We start from the raw sequence: 14,180 nt of genomic DNA, 5'->3' as shown, positions 1-14,180 counted from the left end.
CACTTTTTGAGGAAAAATGCATATCTGGCCGCGGCTAGATCGTGAAGCAGGTGCAGGATTTTCGAGGCTACAGTCGCCGCGGCGAGATACACCCTCGCCGCGACCATTTGAAACTTACAGAGAGGTATTTTTAGGCACTTATCTGGCCGCGACGAGAGAAAGCTTGGCCGCGGCGAGATCCCGTACGGCCCAGGGGTATTTTTGTCCATCGAACCCTAAAAATTAGTTATAAATGGAAAACTGTGATTGGAAGTGAAAAAAAAGCGATTTAGAACCCTAAAAAACAGCAGAGAGCGGCAGGAAGACAAGAGTGATTCAAAGTGAAGATCCAGAATTCATCCACCCACAGTTTCTTTCTTTATTCCTCTTTAATTTATTTATGTTGAATATTGTCATAGGAATGGTTATGGATTTATTTCTGAACTAAATTTCCCATTTAGGGAGGATGATGATTGTTGTTTAATGTTTTGCCTAGTTAATGTTTAATTGCCATTCCTTCATTCTTGTTTGTGAAATTATCTTAGTTTGTGCTTAATTTCATGTTTAAGATTGATCACCTTGTGCATGCTTTATGATCTCAATTCGAAATCTGAAAAGTGAGAATTGAGAATGCTAAAATTTGGATAATCGATGTTCTATGTGGAACGAGAGTATCCACATGACTTATGTGATGAGTAGATTATTACCTAATGCTGATATTATGTTAGTTTAATTAAGGAATTAATTAGATAACATGTGATTTAGTACCTAGAAGATCTGAAAAGAGCTAGGTTACTTTATAATCTGTCATTCACTTCAAGAATAGGATAGCAATTAGGCATTAACAATTTGGGTAAACAACAGCAGGATTATCTCATCTTGCTTAAACTTTAACTGTGTTATAAGTTTTCTGAATTACTTTAATTCTTTTAAATTAAAATTATTTTCGATTTGCCAAATAGAATTATAGGTATAGTTTAGTAGTAGTTAATCCAATTCCCTGTGGTTCGACCTCACCTGAGTGAGTTTACTACTTGATTGCGTATACTTGTGTAGTGTTTATAATTTTCGTAACAAGTTTTTGGCGCCGTTGCCGGGGAAAGAAAATTATGAAAAGTAAAATTATGAAAAAATATTAGGTAGGCATAGGGAAAGAATATGCAATCTCTTACTATTGTCTTTGGGATATATGAAAAGAAAAAAATGAATGCGGGTGCTTGCTAGGTTAATTGTGCTTATGGTATAACATAGCTTAAATGACTTGTCACCTACCCATGTACCTAAGCCACGTTGTGATAACCGAAAAAGACCTATTGATTCCAAAGAAAAAATTTGTCAACATTAGTGGAGAGAGGTATGTCATCCAAACTTATTGATCATGTGTTAGTGGAATGTCGGGAAGTGTAAAATGGTTGTGATATGAACGTCAAATGCGATGTTTTGTGTTTGTATGAATTGCTTACTTCTAAATTGTACATCCAAATTAGTTCTTAGAGTTAGCGAGTTGAAATTCTGGTTAATGATGGCTTGAAGTTGTGTAGGTGGTGGTAGCAATTCAATCGTTGGAAAGTTTGGTTATCTAATGTGTTGTTTGTTTTTAGTTTGCGTCTTAGTTTACTCGGGGCGAGTAAAGATTCAGTTTGGGGGAGTTTGTTAGGCTATTTTTAGCCTATATTTTGGATCGATTTTATGTGCGTTTTTCACTGTGTTGGGACAGAATTATGCTTGTTTTCTATGTTTTCAGGTTCTTTGGAATAATAGAGGTCTCGGGATGAAAAAGTCCAATAAAAGACGAGCTGAGCCAAGAAAAACACTTTTTGAGGAAAAATGCATATCTGGCCGCGGCTAGACACAGCTTGGCCGCGGCTAGATCGTGAAGCAGGTGCAGGATTTTCGAGGCTACAGTCGCCGCGGCGAGATACACCCTCGCCGCGGCCATTTGAAACTTACAGAGAGGTATTTTTAGGCACTTATCTGGCCGCGGCGAGAGGAAGCTTGGCCGCGGCGAGATCTCGTACGACTGTAAAGACCGCTTAGTTTAATTTGGAAATTAGCAGTTAATCATGTTTAATTATGAAAATTATTTATAGCTATTTAAATAATTATTTATACTGTTATTATTGAATTCTGAGATGCATTTTATGTCATTTAGTAGTTTTCATAATTTTGCATTTTCCAGTGCCCGGTAACATGGAACTCGGTGTTTGGCTCAGTAAAATCACAACTTAGTATGTTAGTAGATTGGGACGGTTTATTAGACATTGAGAATGTCGGGAATGGCCGAGAATTTAGAATTTCCCAAAAAAAAAATACCCCTTTAGTGTTATTTATGCTATGTTAGTGTGAAGGGGCAAAATGGTCATTTTGCCCCATTATTGTTTTGTCCTTTTGTGGACTTTAATTAGTTGAATTATGTGTTTATTAATGCTTTATGTTGGCTGAAATGAATAAGTGGAATTGTTACTTTCATTTTACAAAGTTTCGAAAAAATATCAAAGTTAGAAAAAATTCTCAAAAAGCTCTCTTTTCCTCTCTCTCTCTCTCTCTCTCTCTCTCTCTCTCTCTCTCTCTCTCTCTCTCTCTCTCTCTCTCTCTCTCTCTCTCTCTCTCTCTCTCTCTCTCTCTCTGGTGTTCTAGGGCTGGGGTTTCCTTGATTTTCAAGCTGTTTTTCTTTCAATCTAAGTGTTCTTCAAGAGCTTGGTAAGACCTTTGTATCTCTCTTTAAGTTTCTTTAAATTTTGATGAAAAGGATGATGTTGCATGCATAATTTAGGTTGTTGTTCTTGCTGTGATTTTTGTTGTTGTTTGCAGTGGATTAAGCATGTTTAAATGAGTTGAATTGAGCTGCTAGCTAGTAATGCATGATAGTTAGGTTGATTGAGTTATGGTTTTTCTATGAAAAAGTTTAGTTTTCAAAGGGAAATTTCGAAATCTGTTGCTGTGATTATTGCATGAGTTAGAGTTTGTTTTCTGCAGTGTTTTTATGCATGATTATGTGGTTTTAATCTAGTTTTGAGGGTTGTAGGTGAGCTTTAGCCAAGTTTGAGTTTGAAACTCAAAGCTTGGAGCTCACATGGCACTTTTTGATTCTGTGAATTCTGGGTGGTTTTGTTGCTTTAGAAATGTTCTATAGGATGTTTAGAACAGGTCTGGAAGTTTTGGTATTGTTTGGATTGGATTTGTGCAATGTGTGAATTTTTGAAAAGTTCCTGCGAGGAACCGGAATTCCGGTTGTGTAACCGGAATTCCGGATGAGGGTTCAGGGATTCCCAGAACCGGAATTCCGGTTGCAGAACCGGTCTACCGGTTGGGGAATTTTCAGGAACCCTAGATTTCCTCGTTTTTATGTTATTTGGGATATTGCCATGCTTTTTATCGATAGGAAAACTTTTAGTTCCTAGTTTAAGTCCCCGGGAAGTGATTTAGCGTATCACTTATAGTGTTGTGATTTTTATGGTTTAGGAGCCTGTAATCCGCCGCGCAGATAGTTCCAGTCAGGTTGACCGGTACACCTGAATTCGGAATTGAGGTAAGATTAGTATAACAGTATGCATATGTAGATTACATGTTTAGCGTGCATGTTAGGAAGCCTGTTAGATTACATTAGATATGTATGTTGGCTTCGAACCATCCGACTGTGTCACATCGGTATAGGCTAGAGTATGACTAGCAGCTGGAGTATGACCAGTTTGACCGAGTATAGGCTGACACTGTATCACATCGGCACAGGCTAGAGTATGACTAGCAGCTGGAGTATGACCAGTGTGCCGAGTATAGGCTGATACTTAGGTTGGTGGTTCCGTACTATTTAACGTATCACATCGGTACAGGCTAGAGTATGACTAGCAGCTGGAGTATGACCAGTTCGACCGAGTATAGGCTGATACTGTAACACATCGGTACAGGCTGGAGTATGACCAGCAGCTGGAGTATGACCAGTTCGACCGAGTATAGGCTGTTACTTGTCAATAGTATCGTCCCTATGAACGTTCAGGACTCAGTATCGTGTTGGACACGGCAGTTAGGGTTATGGTCAGGGGTATGGGCGTCTGATCATGACCGGGATTTATGTATGTTTATTATTATGCTTTTCTTACTGAGTCTGTCGACTCACAGTGCTATGTTTATGTGTAGGTAAGGGCAAGACTAAGCTGTGGAACCGTGAGGACGAGCCTATGAAGATTGTACATGTCGGGGCGGTTAGGCCTGGAGCGTACGATCCTCGGGACAGCAAGGCTATTTTTGTAATTAGTCGCTAGGCGACAAGTATTTTGTAAATGATTTTGTAATCGGGATCCCGAGTATTTTGTATAAATATTTATAAGTTTAATTAAAAAGCAAAAATTTTAATTAATCACGTTTTCCATAAACCTCGTTGATTAGCAACGAGCTGGACAGTATGTTTAAAAATCACGTAATACGCCTATGCTAGTTAGGGTGTTACAACGGCCCAGGGGTATTTTTGTCCATCGAACCCTAAAAATTAGTTATAAATGGAAAACTGCGATTGGAAGTGAAAAAAAAAAAGCGATTTGGAACCCTAAAACACAGCGGAGAGCGGCAGGAAGACCAGAGTGATTCAAAGTGAAGATCCAGAATTCATCCACCAACAGTTTCTTTCTTTATTCCTCTTTAATTTATTTATGTTGAATATTGTCATAGGAATGGTTATGGATTTATCTCTGAACTAAATTTCCCATTTAGGGAGGATGATGATTGTTGTTTAATGTTTTGCCTAGTTAATGTTTAATTGCAATTCCTTCATTCTTGTTTGTGAAATTATCTTAGTTTGTGCTTAATTTCATGTTTAAGATTGATCACCTTGTGCATGCTTTATGATCTCAATTCGAAATCTGAAAAGTGAGAATTGAGAATGCTAAAATTTGGATAATCGATGTTCTATGTGAAACGAGAGTATCCACATGACTTATGTGACGAGTAGATTATTACCTAATGCTGATTTCATGTTAGTTTAATTAAGGAATTAATTAGATAACATGTGATTTAGAACTATAAGATCTGAAAAGAGCTAGGTTACTTTATAAACTGTCATTCACTTCAAGAATAGGATAGCAATTAGGCATTAACAATTTGGGTAAACAACAACAGGATTCTCCTCCCTATCATCTCATCTTGCTTAAACTTTAACTGTGTTATAAGTTTTCTGAATTACTTTAATTCTTTTAAATCAAAATTATTTTCGATTTGCCCAATAGAATTATAGGTATAGTTTAGTAGTAGTTAATTCAATTCCCTGTGGTTCGACCTCACCTGAGTGAGTTTACTACTTGATTGCGTATACTTGCGTAGTGTTTATAATTTTTGTAACACCAACCAAGCAATCTAAACCTCATCAACAACCCATGGCCATTTGCAGTCTGGGGCATAGATTTAATTGGCAAGCTGCCAAAAGGCAAGAGAAGAGTTAAGTATGTCGTCGTCACAGTTGATTATTTTACCAAGTGGGCCGAAGCAGAAGCACTTGCCACCGTCACTGTTGTAAAACTTTCGAGCCATAATATGTAGGTTTGGCATACCCTACAAATTAATTTATGACAATGGCAAACCGTTTGATTGTGAAGAGATGCAGTCCTCATGCAACGACTTGGGAAAACAAAAGGCTTTTTCTACAGTCGCATATCCCCAAATGTAAAATTGTAAATGAAAAAAAGTCCATCAAAATGTAAAAAAAAAAAAAATAAAATTGTAAAAAAAGACATTATGATCCTCTATAATTATATAAGTAATTATTAAATTGTAAGTAAGTAGTTTTTTCTTTTTGAAAAATAATAATAATTATATAAATGAAATCACTAAATAATTTACTGTTTTTTTTAAAAAAAAAATTATAAAAATATAAATATATTTTGTAATTTTCTTTTTGCTGAAAATTATGTTTTGTAATTAAGTTCACAAAAACATTTTTTTTTCTAAATTGTTAACATAAAATATTTCAAAGATATTGTAACTCTTGTAACTCTTGGGAAAACAAAATGCTTTTTCTACATGTCACTTTCTGGCATATTTTCACTCACTATATATATACATATTAACAAAACAAAATTGGTGAAATTACAAAATTATCCCTAAAAGATTCATACTATATTGAAAAAGTAGCATCCATAAATATAAAAACTATTTTTTAACATATCTATACTGCACAAACAAGTTGCAAAATGATTGTTTTTAACTAAAAATGTAAAAAAAACAATATTTTTCAATAATATACTTTGTCCTATTTGAGGTATTTGAGGAAAGTCCGAATAAAACTTACATCATCAGATAGAAGTCAACTACAATAACGATCGATGTCCTTTTCTTTTATTAATGCAACCTAAAAGGAAAAGAATGAAGCAAGTGAAGTGAGTGCGAGAAGTACTTGCGGGTGGGAGGGTGGGAGGGGTCAAGTATATAATTGTATAAAATTTTAAATATTTTTACGATTACATATTTAAAGAAAATATAGTATTTTTATACATTTTTATGTTATATTTTTGTTAATTTTTTATTATTTTTATGTTATTTTTTGTTGTCTTGATGTTGTTTGAATGTTATATTACTGTCACTTTTATGTAGTTTTCTTATTAATTTTTTAAATTTAGTAATTTTTTTTTTAAAAAAAAAACAAACGTAAAAATATATAACTTTTACAAAAATAATAATATTTGCTTCAAATTTATTTTATTTGAAGAATGACAAAATACACTATTGCAGACATAAAATTAAATCAAATAAAAAAAGGAGAATTTTTATAAATATAAGAATTGAAAGTATAATTTATTTTTTTATGACATAAATGAATAATACGGGTTATGGGTTTTTTTTTTAGATTCTTATGGGTTTTTTTAGGGAAATTTGATTTTCTATACTTATTAAACTTAAATTTTTTTTTTTAAAACCAATACATTTTACACTATAAAAAATATGCCAATTTTTTGAACCCCAAAAATACCCCCTCATAACTCAAACCCTTTCTCTCTCCCTGAAACCGAATGAAAACAAAAAAAAAATAAATAAATAAAGCCCAGGTCCGATGGTCGGACCATGCGGTCCGATGGGGTCCAACCAATCGGACCCATCGGACCCCATGGTCCGACCATCGGGCCACTATCTCTCTTCCTCTCTCTGAAAACGATTCAAAACAAAAAAAGGCCCTGGTCCGATGGTCGGACCATGGGGTCCGATGGGTCCGATTGGTCGGACCCCATGGTCCGACCATCGGACCAGGCCCTTTTTTTTCAATCGTTTTCAGAGAGGAAGAGAGAGAAGGGGGCTGGGGCTGGGGCTTCGACCGCGGTGGAGAAGAAGGCTTGGGCGGCGATTCGTGGGTGCCGTGGGTTGAGCGGGGGTTGGGGATTTCGTGCGTGTCGTGGGTTGAGCGTGGGTGAGGGTCGTCGGGGTTGGGGTTTTCGTGGGGGAGGGTGGTGGCTGTCGTGGGTGAGGGTGATGGCTGCCGTGGGTGAGGGTGGTGGGTGTCGTGGGTGGTGGGTTGGTGAGTTGAGAGAGTCGGCTGAGAGTGAGGGAGGAGAGAGAAAGGATTTGAGTTATGAGCGGGGTATTTTTGGGGTTTTTAAAAAATTGGCATATTTTTTATAGTGTAAAATGTATTGGTTTTAAAAAAAATTAAGTTTAATAAGTATAGAAAATCAAATTTCCCGTTTTTTTATGCTATATTTTTGTAAAAAAAAAAAAAAGTGGAAATCCCATATTTGTAAAACAACAATAAGTTTTGCTGAAAAAATTATCGTCGCCAAAAAAGTCACTAGAAAAGTTACTAGAAATAGATGTCTCGGGTATAACTAAAAATATAACAGGTTTTATGAATAAAACCTAATACCTCAAACCGGTTATAATTGAAATATAATTGGTTCTGTAACATAATAAATAAAATAAATAACATAAAATAACTCAAACCGGATATAATTAAAGTAGAACTGGTTCTATAACAGTGTTATAATGAATAAAAACCAATAACACGAAATAACTCAAAACCGGTTAGAACTAAAATAAAACCGGCTATATAACATAATGAATACAAACAAGTAACACACAATAATTCAAACCGATTACAATTAAAATATAAAAGGAAAATCAGTTCCTAAAACACTGAAACATAAATTTAAAATAAAACTACTTCTACAATAAAAAAAACCTCATAATACATAATACATAATAAAACCGATTATAATTTTATTTTTAAAAAATAGAGATCAATTTCAAAAAATATTGAGGCATAAATATGAAAAGAACTAGTTTCATAACAAAATAAATAAACACAAATAATAACACACACTAACTCAAATATAATATAAAAAACATGTTATATTTATCAACTAGTTAAAAATTTAAGACAAAAAAATTAGTTTCGTAAAGCAGCTAAGATAAAAACTCGCACACAAAAATCAGTTAAATAAAATAGCTCAAACAAAAATATTCATTCAACATGCTCCAACCCATCAAATAATTACACTAATACCATATCTACCTCAAAAATACTCATTCATTATGTTATATAACCGGATCTATTTTAGTTATAATAGGTTTGAGTTATTTCGTGTTATTTGACTTTATTCATTATAACATTGTTATAGAATTGGTTCTAATTTAATTATATTTTTTTTACGAGTAATTGAATTATAATTAATTTGAGTTATTTTATTTTATTTGTTTTTATTCATTATGTTACAGAACCGGTTATATTTCAATTGTAACCGGTTTGAGTTATTTTGTGTAATTTATTTTCATTCATTATGTTATAGAACCGGTTCTATTTTTGTTTATATTTTAGACATCTACTTCTGGTGACTTTCCAGTGACTTTTTCCAGCGACAGTGACTTTTCCGGCCACGGTGACTTTTTCGGCAACGCTAACTTTTCCAGCAAAACTTATTATTGTTTACAAATATGAAATTTCCATCTTTTTTTACAAAAAATATGGCATAAAAAAACTCATATAAATATATAAAAAAAAAAAACAAAAAAAATATATAATCCTTAGCATTATTTGTTTATGCCATAAAAAAGTAAACTTTTATAATTTTTCCATATATAGTGTAATTTCTACATAAAAAAAAATTGAACTAAAAAAATTTGATTAGAGAACTCTCATCAATTTCTCTACTATATCTTTCAAAATACATTATCAACACTCTACTTTCTCTATTTTACCTTAAACTTTTACATTACACTATTGTTGTGGTAATTTCAACACACAAATGTACGTATCGTTAACAAGTAATAAACTCACTAAGAGTGAGGTTGATCCCACAGAGATTGTAGTTAAGTACTTTAAAATTAAACTTTTACTTCTATTTGGTTGAATAAAAATTAAGAAAGAAAATTAAAATAAGAAAACTAGTAGAAGTATGAAGCAAATAACTAAATAAAAGAAATTAACAGTTAATAAAAAATAGGGCTTCGATTTCAATTGTTTCTATTGATTATGGTCTAATATGATTATCTTCCTATTATCAATTTCTATGCAATAGCAGATTTACTAAGGTAATTTATAGTCTTCTCAGATATATAAATCTCAATCACATGCAAACTTTCTACTCTCGTGATAAATTTAACATGCAACAGGCATTAAACACAGAAATCCTATAAGCTATCTAAACCATATAGGTACTCTCGTCCTATATCGAAATTCAATTCTATTTCACTATAGCATAATCGACACTCACTTCTTAGATCTCGCATCGAAATCATAAAACAGTTAATTGATGACTAGACAATTAAAAGTAATTAAGCACGAATGAAATAAAATACATAGAAATTAGGGGGAAAATAAATCATATTAAAACCATAAAGCAATGTCAAACAACATCCATCTAACCCTAATCAAGTGTTTAGCTACACATGTTCATGGAAGCAAAATCACACATATTAACTTTAAGAAAGAGAAGAAGATAGAGAATAAAATAATACTGAAAACTCTCTGCAGAATGCCTCCGGTATTGACTTTTGTCTATGAAATTCGTACTCCTTTTTTCCCTCTGAATTGCTTGCCCAAAACTATTGAAGTCCACTTCTTTTATAGCCAAAAATGATAAAACAAATTAAAAACGTTGAAGAAAAAAACCTATACTTAGGATTAGAAAACCTATTCTGCTTAGGATTAAAAGATGATGTGAGTTTTCTGCTGCGTTGACTGATAGTATTTTGGCCATAACTCTCTCGATATTGCTCGGAATTGGACAATTCAAGATGTTCCGGAAAGATAAAAGAGGATGTTCCGTCGAATTCAAGCTTGAAGTTTCAGCTTTATTTTCTTGCACAATTTTCTCTATTTTATATATTATCTTTTTGTGAGATTTTGTTATCTTTTTTCCATCTTATTCCTTTGATATTTTTTAATCTTCCTCTATTTTAAATATGTAAAAATAAAAAATAGCAAGCGTGAAAATGCTCCAAACACGATTTAAAACTAATTAAAAATATACTAAATTTAATCTAAAATTAATACTAAAAATAACCTAACAACTATACATAAACTTCTTTAAAATATATAATCATAATTCTACTTTTTCAAATGTTAATATAGTTTATTTATTTTAAATATACAATATAATAAAACTATGCCTAAATCGTAACAACTACTTCTTCTGGCATTCTCAGGTGCTTCCAACTATATGGGCTCACGATCTTGAACGGATTCTTCTCAATCAAACTCCCCCACAACCATGAATTCGTTAACCTCCTGAGCAAACAACAATGGTGAGCAACCTTGAATTCACTCAATGGATGAGATTAGATCAATTTCTTCTTTCTTGGCTAATATCTTCCACCTCTAAAATTATGCTGGGTCATGTTATCAATTGCCCCTCTGCTCATGAGTTATGGTACACTCTTGAACAGCTGTTTGGAACAACATCATGAGCTCGTCTTATAAATCTGATGAGTCAACTACAGAACACCAAGAAAGGCTCACTGCAAGTTGATGAATACCTCCTGAAGATGAAAAATCTGGCTGATGGCTTAAGAGCAGCTAGAAACCCCATCACTAATGACCAACTGATCATTCTATATTTTCTTGCTGGTTTGCGACCTAAATATGAATTTGTAGTTGTTAATCTTACCTCCTGAGATCACTTTATTATCCAAGAAGTTCAATTCTTGCTGCAAAATCATGAAACTCGAATTGAATCCAATGTTGTCTCCCTTAACTTTGATCTTGCTAGTGCATCTGTCAACTACACTTGTAATTTTTTTTTAAAAAAATTCTTAATAGTTCACAATGTTAAAAATGAATTGTAAATATTATATATTTTTTCTTTAACATATAGTAAATAACTGTTTAAATCTTATTTTTTATCATTATAAACTATTTAGAATTTTTGAAAAATTTATAAATAGTTTTATGTTGACCAAAAAAAATCCTTTGACACCGAAATAAATAGAGAATATACGAAAATGACCCTTTTAAAAGTGTACTATAGATTTTTTTAATATATATATATTATTTATATAAACCTTTATTTTGTGGGGTATAGCACTTAACTCACTAAATGGGCTTTATATCCTTTCTACGGAGAGAAGTTGAAGAATATCTATTTTTTATACATTAATCAAATTTTATTTTCAAATAAAATTTAATTCAAACATACTTTTTTTTTATGATTATTGTATCAAAATTTTTCTCACACACTCATATAACTATAAGACATAATTTCAAACATAATAGATTTGTATTCTTTGTAGTAGATGTGTAGGTTTGTAAGAAAATTCAGGTAAAATTTTGATTAGAGAAGAATGAAAATTATCGTGAAGTGATAAGAGTAAAATTGGTAAAATAATTAAAAAAAATAAAAAGTAAACATAATAGATTTTACAAGAAAGAGTAAAAATTAAAAACATCAAATTAAAAAAAATATATAGTGTATTTTCCCCTATCCATTTGGTGAACTCAGTTCTCAATTCTCATCAAGTCATCAAAACCTAAACTTTATTAAAAATTCAGATGCAAACATCACTACTTGCATATGCTTAATTATTACACATTTTAGTTAAAGTAATAATTAAGTCATATCTCAAAATGAACAATGATCATCACAATTATATTCTATGCAAATAATAGTTTCAAAAATTGTAATTAATTCACATATGTATGGTTAAAAAAAACACAGCACAAGTATAACACTGAGAAAAACAAGAATTATAATTAAGAAAGAGATGTGTCAGCATTATGGATGCACATTTTTCCCATGGGGATGGGCCCGTGGGGACCCGCCCCTAATGAGGCGGGGATTCCCCATCTAAATGGGGAACGGGGCGGGGACGGGGATCAAATTTTGTCCCCGAATGTTAAACGGGGCAGGGACGGGGATGACACTCCCCGCTCCGACGGGGACCCGTTTAATTTATTAATTATTTTTTTATTAATAATTTATATTTTATATATGCGTTTGTATTTTTTTAGTATATTAATATCATTTTTACAATTTTTGAAGTTGTGTTTTATATAATAATTACTATATTGAATAGTAAATAATATGTAATATTTTATCTTTTATGTAATTTAATAATTTTATACATTTAAATTTTTAAAATAAAATTTATTTTACAATAGGGGATTCCCCATCCCGTCCCCGCCCCATTAGGGGATTCCCTGCCCCGTTCCCGATGGGAAATAAGCGGGGATGGGGATTAAAATTCTTAACGGGGATGGGGACGGGAAGAGCACTCCCCGCTAATTCCCCGCCCCGTGTGCATCCCTAGTCAGCATACATTCTAGTAGTTATTAAAATATAAGAAATATTTAAGGGCGCGTTTGGAAAGCCACCTGAGAATTGGAATTGGATGTAATTGGAGGTAATTACACAGTTTAACGTGTTTGTGTGGCCACGTAATTACATAGTAACTGTGTAATTAGAGGTAATTGGGAGGCCTCAATTACTCTCTCCAATTCTCATACCCCCCATGAGAAATGGGTGTAATTACAGTGTGTAATTACATACCAAAAATAAATTCAAATTATTTTAATTAATTAATATGATATTTTAATTAATTAATATGATATTTTAATTAATTGATATGATATTTTAATTATTTTTAATGTTTGGACTTTCCCTTTTTCTATCAATCATCAAAAAACATGGTTGGATTGTATTAGCATGTTGTGTACTTCACAACTTTATTCGCAAGTGGAATTGGGATGATGAATTTTTCGAAGAGGACATGGAAAATGAAATAGCTAGGAAATTGTGAAAGTTTGAATAATATTGATTTTGATTCAGATTCAGATGAAGAACTTGGTGACGGGCCAACAGATGATGACAAGCAATATATGTTTAATTTTAGAGATATAATAGCTCAAAATATATGGAACGCAAGACCAATTAGATAGTCTTAAAAAAATTATTTTAAATATTTGCTACTAAATTGTTATAGTTTTGACTTTATTTTATGAAGAGGTTATTATTTATTTATATATTATTAATTGATGAAATTTATTTTTAAATATTATAATATTAATTTAATGTGTAATTACTAACTATCATACCAAACATGATATTAGGAATTCACATGTAATTACCACTTGACATCCAAACACACCTTGTATTTTAAAATACAATGTAATTACTATACAGTGTAATTACTACCCTAGTAATTACACTACATAGTAATTACACAGTTGTTTCCAAACAGACCCTAACTAGACAAAACTAACAAATACTTTCTTAAAATAAAATAAAAAATAATTAAATAATTAAAGAAAACAAATTACGGTTCCAAAATAAAAAAGCAAATTACTTTATTTCATTTTCAAAGTAAAGATAATTTTTTTTTTTTTTTGACTAACAATTCCAAGATAGCATTGCTATTAGGTATTAGTGTTGTCTAGCATTTTTATGCATGTCACGTTGTAATTGGTCAGCGATACTCCTAAAAGTTATTATATTAAATTATATGAGACCCGATACTTAGTTGAACCAATTGGTATATTGACACATAGAAGAACGATATTTAGTTGAACCAATTGGTATATTGACACATGGAAGAAGGGTGCTAGGCACCACTTATGCCCTTTAACATTTCTCATTCCAAAACTAACAGAACATCTCTAGTTAAAGTGAAAAAAAATAAATTGGACAAATGTCAAATTTTTATTATTGGAAGAGCAATGAGATAAAGAGTTTGAGGAAAAAAAATCACCTGTGCCATTTTTCCTGTTCTACTCCTGTCCCCACTAATTATCTTTT

Source organism: Cannabis sativa, chromosome 6 (assembly GCF_029168945.1).
Source record: "Cannabis sativa cultivar Pink pepper isolate KNU-18-1 chromosome 6, ASM2916894v1, whole genome shotgun sequence".
Classification (NCBI taxonomy): domain Eukaryota; kingdom Viridiplantae; phylum Streptophyta; class Magnoliopsida; order Rosales; family Cannabaceae; genus Cannabis; species Cannabis sativa.
The sequence above is the reverse complement of the archived record's forward strand: the minus strand, read 5'-3'. Positions refer to the sequence as shown.